This window comes from Piliocolobus tephrosceles, chromosome 1, assembly GCF_002776525.5.
Source record: "Piliocolobus tephrosceles isolate RC106 chromosome 1, ASM277652v3, whole genome shotgun sequence".
Lineage (NCBI taxonomy): Eukaryota > Metazoa > Chordata > Mammalia > Primates > Cercopithecidae > Piliocolobus > Piliocolobus tephrosceles.
The window spans coordinates 213,706,937-213,716,095 of NC_045434.1; the positions used below are offsets into that span (position 1 = coordinate 213,706,937).

Here is a 9,159-nt window from a genome sequence, read left to right on the forward strand (position 1 = left end):
CTATTTCCTAAGCAAAAGCCCCTCCATCATGGAAAACCACCCACGAGCCATGGTCCTCCCCAGGCTGCCTGTGGGACCCAGAAAGGCCTGCATGAAGTCAGGAGTGGAGCTTGTTGGGGGCCTGCTAATTATCAACTCCTGTGCTCCAGCCTGGGCGACAGAGCGAGACTCTGTCTCGAAAATAAATAAGTAAATAAGTAAGTAAATAAATAAATAACCTGCTCCTGTCTTTATCTAGACTTTAAAAAATCTCTTGCTCATGATGACTTGTCTGCAGTAATTTGTATTTTTAAAAACACTGCACTAAAATATTATTTATGTTGAGTACTTTTTTTTTTTTTTTTTTTTGACACCCCTCCTTAAATTTTGCACACACAGCCTCACCCTAGTCCCTGGCCTTAGCCATATCCGCTTTCCACAGGTCTCCCATTTTATTTTGAGACAGGGGCTCACTGTCACCCAGGCTGGAGTTCAGTGGCATGATCATGGCTCACCGCAGCCTCAACCCACTGGGCTCAAGTGATCCTCCTGCCTCAGCTTCCCAAGTAGCTGGGACTACAGGCATGTACCACCGCGACTAGCTTTGTTTTTTAATTGTAGAGATAGGGTCTCCCTGTGTTGCTCAGGCTGCTTTCCAACTCCTGGTCTCAAGCGATCCTCCTGCCTCGGCCTCCCAAAGTGCTGGGATTACAGGCTCGAGCCACCACTTCCGGTCCTGGATACTTTTAATTTTGCAGCTGGAGAAGGGGACACAAGGGGAAGGGGGATTTGTTGAAATTAAAGCGCACTGCGAGAAAGAATGTGTCACTAGCATCCTCCTTTTGCCTGCGCGGGGTCCCTGGCAGCACCCCCTCCCTCGCCAAGCCCAGCCTCTGCACAGGCTCCAGGAGACGCTGCTCCGGGGTCCTGCGGTGGACCCCGGGCTGCACCCGCGTCGGTTGCCGCACAGATGCGCACTTGGAGCAGGTTCGGGTTCTGGGGCTGGGGAAACATAAACCGGGGCTCCAAACCCTCCTGTAAGGCTCTTCAGGGCGCCAGCTCCGCAGAGGCAGGAGCCGCCGCACACGTGCGCGCCCGAAACTGCTAAAGCCCACTCGCGAGCTTGACCGCAGCGCCCGAGGGGCCGCTCCCCACGAGCTGACCTGGCTGACCCAGCGCCACCGCTGCGCCTTCAAAGGGCGGCTGCATCCTGTGGCCCCGGGGCGGCCTCCTCGTCAAGGGGCGGACGTCCCCGCCGTCACCTCCGTTGCCCCCACCTCCACTGCACTACCGGGCCGAGCTGGGCAGACCCCCATCCTCCCACCTGGGGGCTCCCCGTTCTGCTCCCTGGTCTCCCTCTGCTCTCCGCCGCTTCCCCTCGCCCTCATCTCTGGGACAGTTGTTTCAGCCCTGAAGTGTGCCCGAGCACGAGCACCTTCTCCTCCTCCCTGTTCCCCATATTAAAAAAAAAAGAAAGAAAAAAAAAAAAGTCCCATCCTAGCCGGGTCTGTGGTCTCAGCTACTTCAGAGGCTGCTGCGGGAGGATCGCTGGAGCCTGGGAGGGGAAGGCCGCTGCAGTGAGCCTTGATTGCACCACTGCACTCCAGCCTGGGCGACAGAGCAAGACCTTGTCTCAATCATTCCATCCATCCATCCATTCCATCCTAGCCGGCTCTGTGGTCTCAACTACTCGGGAGGCTGCAATTTACTGGTCACAGGAATGACCCAAGGCACTAGATAAAAATTCAGATTCCTGCGGACCTGATTCCGAAGGTCTGAGTGGTGGTGTTGGGGGAGAGGTGACGGCGCCCCAGGAGTCTGTATAATTGACAAGCAGAAGATTCTAATGCAGCAACTGGGCTAGAATCAGTCACTAACTGTCCTTGCTTGAGCCCCGGAGGTTGAGGTTGCAGGGTGCTGTGATCGTGACACTGCACTCCAGCCTAGGCGGCAGAGCAAGACCTTGTCTCCAAAAAAAAAAAAAAAAAAAAGGAGGAAAGTCTGGGCACGGTGACTCACGCCTGTAATCCCAGCACTTTGGGAAGCTGAGGCAGACGGATCACGAGGTCATGTGATGACATGAGTTCCAGACCAGCCTGGCCAACATGGTGAAACCCAGTCTCTACTAAAAACGCAAAAATGAGCCAGGCGTGGTGGTGCACGCCTGTGATCCCAGCTACTCAGGAGGCTGAAACAGGTGAATTGCTTGGAACCTGAGAGGCAGAGGTTGCAGTGAGCCAAGATCAGGCCACTGCACTCCAGCCTAGATGACAAAGCAAGACTCCGTCTCAAAAAAAAAAAAAAGAAAGAAAAAGAAAGAAAAAGAAAAAAAGAGGAAAAAAAATCCCTTCCTTCCAAGGATCGCTGCCTCCTTTTCCTTCCCTTCACTGTCAAACTGCTCTCTAAGCTTTGTCCAGGCTGGCTGACCCACCATCACCAAAACCCTCCAAGCACTCTTTCTAAACCAAGGGAATTTCTGTGTTTCTATAATTTCAAACTTAAAGACATTGCAATAATATGACCAAGAACTAGTTTCTCCGTGAGGGTGCATTTTGCCACACTGGCTTCATCACTGTCTCCAAATAGATAAGAATTTTTTTCTAAACCATTTATGCAAGTAAATTGCAGAGGTCATTTCTCCTATCTCTAAATACTTGGTCATGTCTTTACTGAGGACAAGGACATTCATGGCACAGTTAGCAAAAGAAAAAGATTTTTAAGGATCCCCAGTGACCTCTGAGCTGCCCAACCCAATGGCCTTTCTGCCCCTTGGTCTCTGGGTCTCTGTCCCCCTGTCTCTGTCTGTGTCTGTGTCTCTGTGTCTCTGTCTCTCTGTCTCCCCTGATTCTCCCCTTCCATGGGCTCCTCTCTGCCTGCCTCTGCAAGGTGGGTTTCTCCAGGTCTTGTTTTCTGTGTTGTTTTACAGCCCCTCCCTGGAGCAGGCCGGGGACCCCCAGGATATCAGCTGTCATCCATGCTTAAGCAGCATCAGATCTTCAACCTCGGCCCCTTTCCCCTTTCTACCTGAATTTCCATGGCTTTCCAGGAAGCTCTGCTTGAATTCCTCACAGTTCTACTCGTTGTAAACTGGAAACGGTCCAGGTACATTGTCCCTGTACCCCCAACATCCCCGGCCCTGCCCAGGGGCTCTCCAAGAGGGGAGCCTCCCTCACCTTTCAATCCTGCGCCCCCACATGGCCCCCATGCGCACTCTCCTCCTTCCTGACCTCACCCACCTCACCCACTTCCTCAAAGGCCCCCTGCTTCAGTTCCCAACCTCACTTGCTTCTAAGGCCCCGTTAGTTAGCCGGTCCCGCACCTGCCTGGTCTCTGCACTGTCGCGGGATTAGTTGGCTTTCCGACACGATCAGGCTCTCTTGGTTGAAATCACTGTCCCGAGGTCCTTCCACTGGGTTCCAGAGAGCTGATTCTTGGGTCTCTGAAAATGTGTTCAAATGTCGGGGGAGAGGGAGTTTTTCTGGGCAAAGGGTTACCCTTCATCAAAATTTTATTTTTTTATTTTATTTTATTTATTTATTTATTTTTGAGACACAGTCTCGCTCTGTCACCCAGGCTGGAGTGCAGTGGCACGATCTCGGCTCACTGCAACCTCCGCCTCCCGGGTTCACGCCATTCTCCTGCCTCAGCCTCCCCAGTAGCTGGGACTACAGGTGCCCGTGGCCTCACACGGGTTTTTGTATTTTTAGTCCAGACGGGGTTTCACCGTGTTAGCCAGGATGGTCTCGATCTCCTGACATCGTGATTTGCCTGCCTCGGCCTCCCAAAGTGCTGAGATTACAGGCATGAGCCACCGCGCCAGGCCCAAAATTTCGTTTTTTGATTTTTTATTGTTTAATTTTTTTTTTGTTTCCATAGGTTATTGGGGAACAGGTGGTGTTTGGTTACATAAGTTCTTTGTGATTTGTGAGATTCTGGCACAGAATTTGTGACATCTCCCCTAGAAAGAAAGAAAAGAAGCAACAGGCTTGGGTATTAAGTTTAAATTCCATATGCAATCCGAGACCATTTGCTTTCAGCTCCATCCGGCTTTCCCAGAGCAGTTCCCAATGCTTCCTGCAGCAGCTAGTATTTCCCAAACTTACTGGTCATGGGAATAACCCAAGGCACTGGATGGATAAAATAAAAATTCAGATGCCTTGACCCCACCTCTGTGGACTCTGATTCCGGAGGTCTGAGTGGTGGTGTGGGGTAGGGGTGAGGGTGTCCCAGTTATCTGTATAATTGACAAGCGCAAGAGTCAGCAGAGAAACTGGGCTGGAATCAGTCACGGACTGTCCTGCCATCAGGCTTTTGCAGACAATGAGGTTCCCTTTTTCTGGAATTTGCACTCACCCTACCCACTCTATGAATAAATTCCTCCTTGTCCTTCAGTGTCCTATTCAGCACCCAGGCCAAATTTCTGTGTCAAAGAATTTCTGTGTCAAGGAATAGGCCAAATTTTAAACTTTTGATGGATGTTGGCAAATTATCTTCCAAAATGTCTACCTTGTCCACCGGTTTACACTTCCACCTTTTTGCTTTACTAAAACTTTTTTTCTCTATTACAAAAATGTTGCATATTAAATATAGACAGTTTAGAGAATACAGATATGCAAACAAAGGGAATGTGGCCAGGTGCGGTGGCTCACGCCTGTAATCCCAGCACTTTGGGAGACTGAGGCGGGTGGATCACCTGAGGTCAGGAGTTCAAGACTAGCCTGACCAACATGGTGAAACCCCCGTCCCTACTAAAAATATAAAAATTAGCCTGGCGTGGTGGCATGTGGCTGTCGTCCCAGCTCCTCGGGAGGCTGAGGCAGGAGAATCGCTTGAACCCGGGAGGTAGAGGTAGCAGTGAGCCGAGATTGCACCACTGCACTCCAGCCTGGGCAACAGAGTGAGATTCCATCTCAAGAAATAAAAGAAAATAAAATAAAGGGAATGTGAGGAGCCTACAGTCCCAGCAGACAGTTTTGTAACCCTCAGTTAGGTGAATTCTTCCCATATTTTGTCTCTGCAGATGCACTTGGAAGTTTGACTTCAACTTGAGTCCCAGATTCACCTCTTACTAACTCCGTGGCCTTGGACAAGTTGCTTAATGTTTCTGAGTGTCTGTTTTCTCATCTATAAACTGAAGATGATGGTAGTATCGCATCAAAGGCTGTCACAGGATGTGTGGCATTTAGCTAGTGCCTGGCATGTGACAAACTCTCAGGGCACTCTCCTATGACGTTGTTTGCACCTTGCTTTCTTACTCCAGCAATACATACAAACATCTTCCTTTTGTAGCAAGGGGACACTTCTAACCCCAGTCTTTTATAGGAACTTTGTGTCTATAGCTCCAATCGTAGACCATCAATACCACCAGTGGTGTTTTGTTGGTGTCAAATTTTCACCTGGTCCCACTCAGCCTAGCTACAACTTCCTCCTCCCCCACCTGCCTGCCCCCATCTTAGTCACCTCATCTGTTCTCTGAGGCCCCCAGATAGAAGCCACCAGAACACCTCCCTCTCCCTCCACAGTTAACTGGGTTTCAAGCAATTCTGTTATTTCACTCTAAAGGGACAGAATGGAGTCAGACAGACCTCCCTTTTTGTCCTGACCCTGTTACTTACACAGTGTGTGACAGTGAGCAGCTATCTCTCTTCCCTGAGCCTCAGTTTCTTCATCTGTAAGATGGAGTGATAGCAGAACTGTCACATGGGGCTGTGGCTCTGATGGCGAAATGAGACAGCTCTCGTGAGTGTGCAGCACTGTCCGAGCACAGGGTCAGTGCTCCACACACACAACTGCAATTGCACCACTGCTGTGTGACTCCCATCTCGCTCGCTGCAGCCCTGGCTGTCATTCCAGCCCTGTTTGCAGCACTGACATGACCTCCTAACACGTCCCCACCTTCAATCTTTCCCAGGACAAATTCCAGTGTGTCACCAGGATGACTTTCCCAAGGCATATCTGGAGCAGGTCACTCTCTGCTCAAGACTTAGAGGGCTCCCAGTCCCCTACCATTGAACACCTGGAGGTGTCCCAGCCCCAGTACGGCTTCCACAGGCCCCGTGGCTCTGGACACAGAGTCCGTTTCCAGCCTGGGACAGAGCTGTGCTCAGATCTTCCCACCCCTCCCTGTGAGTGCCCGCCACCTGCACGGAGACTGTTTCTCATTATCCCAGCAGCCCCCGCCGGGCTCAGACGTGTCTCCTGGAGTTTGCATTTCCGGGTCCCCTCCGGGTCCGGCTCCCCTGAGCAAATACTTGGTGCACTGTCCACTGCCCACGCATCCTGCTCCACAGGGCTCTGTCTCCACCATGACCCTGCAGCCTCTTGAGCGCAGATGCCTGTTCTGTTCACTTTTGCATCCTCTCTGCACCCCCAGCCTCCCTCTGCAAGCTTGAAATGCTTGTTCACTCTCCTGCTAATAAATAACATTTTTCTCGAATTTAGATGTATAAAAGTTGATCCACAGGCCAAAGGGTTTACATAGATCATTTACCTTTCCTGTGACTTATTCCAAGATGCCGAGGACAAAGAATTTTAAAAACCGCAATGCCCATCACTGGAACGGATGTAGCCACAGATGCCTCTGACGCATGTGTTAGGAAACACACCTATATTGAATGTCACAGGCCTCTTTTGTGATGATGAGATGCGCATCGAACACATATACACGGCTCTTATCTATGGAAAGGCAGGAGAGTAACCACAACAGTGTGTGCCCTTTCTCCCTCGGGGGCAGGAGAATCGGGCCCTAGCACACGCAGAGGGTGGGGCTCAAACGTGCACGCTTGCCTTTCCTTCCTAAAACCACGCATCAAGCCTATTTGTTTAGTCCTGTTCTGAAAGATGATGCAACATGACTCGAAAGGAAGTGGGCAGTTGCCTTGCTGCCGCGAGGTAAGGAATGTCACGTCGCTCAAATGTGCTTCGCATTCCCAGAAACATGCCGCAGCTGAAAGGGAGGGGGATGACTCAGTGTTCCCCTAACTTTCGACATATCCACCACAGAGCCTGACCAGCGCTACAGAGGGCAAGCCGGCGGGAAGTGCAGCGAGGGCGTGTTGCCAACACCGCCCTCCCCTCCTCCCTGGGAGGCTGCTATGGCATTTGGGGTGCAGAGCCCAACCGAGTCAACCTGGTGTGCTTTTTTTTTTCAAGCTGGAATAACAGGGCCGTAGGTCCACGTTGTGTTCACGTGTTCTTAGGCAGCAGATGTCTGTAGAGGGGTACTGAGGGGAGGAAACCAGGGTGGAGGTGGCCTGTCCAAACTCTGCGAGTTTTCCAGCTGTGGTTCTCACAATTTGCTTTGCACAAGTGGGGGTCTTTGTCCTTAGAACAGGATCTTTTAATAATACTCCTCCCTTCTTCTTTTTTTTTTTTTTTGAGACCGAGTTTCACTCTTGCTGCCCAGGCTGGAGTGCAGTGGCATGATCTCGGCTCACCGCAACCTCCACCTCCTGGGTTCAAGTGATTCTCCTGCCTCAGCCTTCCTGAGTAACTGGGATGTTCCAGAGAGTAGCCACCTGTTCCTCCCCAGGCAGAGGAGCCTGGTAAGAGTCGATCTCAGCATTTCCCAAACTCACTATCACTGAAACGATCACTGCTCCAGGACTCAATGCTTTTTGGGGATGTGGCAACTAAATTGGTAAAGAGGCCTGCTCCCTGCACCGCCTGCCTGGGTGCTGGGTGCTGGGTGCATAAAGCCCTTGCAGGTGATCGCGAGGCAGTGGAGTGGAGCACCAGAGGCGCTGGGCTCAGGAGCTGCACAGCCCTGGGCTGGCTCCAGCTCCCCATTTTCTGGGAGTGAGAGTCGGAGCCTGGGATGCAGTCAGTCTCTCCCTCCGGGCTTTACTCTCTGCATCTGAAGACCAGGAATGATAACAGCACCTGCCTCAGGGGTGGTCAGGACAAAATAACTGTATGGTTTTGTGAAGTACCTAGAAGGGTGCTGGATGCCATGATTCTTTTTTTTTTTTTTTTTTTTTGAGATGGAGTGTCGCTCTGTTGGCCCAGCTGGAGTGCAGTAGCGTGATCTCGGCTCACTGCCTCCGCCTCCCAGGCTCACGCCATTCTCCTGCCTCAGCCTTCCGAGTAGCTGGGACTACAGACTGTCGCCACCATGCCTGGCTAATTTTTGTATTTTTAGTAGAGAAGGGGGTTTCACCATGTTGGCCAGGTTGGTCTGGAACTCCTGACCTTGTGATCCGCCCGCTTCAGCCTTCCAGAGTGCTGGGATTACAGGCGTGAGCCACTACGCCTGGCCTCATGATTCTTAATAAATGAATTAACACCAAGGTCGCCTCCCTGGGGAATGTTCACTACTAGGTGGTGCCTTCACATGTGGGGTTTGCCATCTCATGGCTTCATGGGCTTGAGTCTTGCCCCATGGTGTCTCTAAGGGTTAAATCCATGACCTCCACCAAAACTGAGCGTGAGATACTCACTGAGTCCAGCAAAGGGCAGAGACCAGAGTCAAGTTAAGAGAAAGAGACTCAGAAGGCATGGGAAGGAATGTCGATGTTATCAGAAAAACCATATTCCACATAAATCCTCCTATTTACCAAATGAAAGATTCAGATGACAGGGGAGGGGCCACTTGCAGACCCTTTCCTACATCTCCCAGCAGAGTGTCCATCCTAAGGGGGAAATCAACGTTAAGAAATGACATTGGCCGGGCACAGTGGCTCACACTTGTAATCCCAGCACTTTGGGAGGCGGAGGCAGGCAGATACTTGAGCCTGGGGGGCTTGAGACCAGTCTGAGCAGTAAAGTTAAACCCCATCTGTACAAAAAATATAAAAATTAGTTGGGTGTGGTGGTGTGCACCTGCAGTCCTGGCTACCGAGGAGGCTGAGGTGGGGGAACCACTTGAGCCCAGGAGGGCAAGGCTGCATTGAGCCGTGATGGCACCGGCACTCCAGCCTGGGTGACAGACCCAGGTGAAGAACTTGTCTCAAATAAAAAATAAAAAAAAAAAAAGAGAGACAAAGGATAAAAAAGGTATTTTTCACCCTCTAACCTGAGAATTCTTCCAGATACAACTGAGAGAGAGTCCACCCCCACATTCCTCCGCCACCCAGGGCACGCGGCAGTCAGGACTGGAGAAGCTCCCCTCAGCACAGGCTGTAGCCAAACATGAAACTTGCATTCTTTTTTCTTTCTTTTCTTTTCTTTTTCCATTCCCCC

General features: G+C 51.2%; 1 long non-coding RNA gene across 1 annotated transcript; it reads right to left on the reverse strand.

Moving 5' to 3' along the window:
• Nucleotides 1–3,854: 3,854 nt before the first annotated feature.
• On the reverse strand, nt 3,855–6,695 carry LOC111544544. Its single transcript, XR_002732202.2, has 3 exons — nt 6,470–6,695; nt 5,595–5,693; nt 3,855–3,937 (listed from the first exon to the last, which is right to left on the reverse strand). It is a non-coding gene; the product is annotated as an uncharacterized LOC111544544 (long non-coding RNA).
• Nucleotides 6,696–9,159: the final 2,464 nt, after the last annotated feature.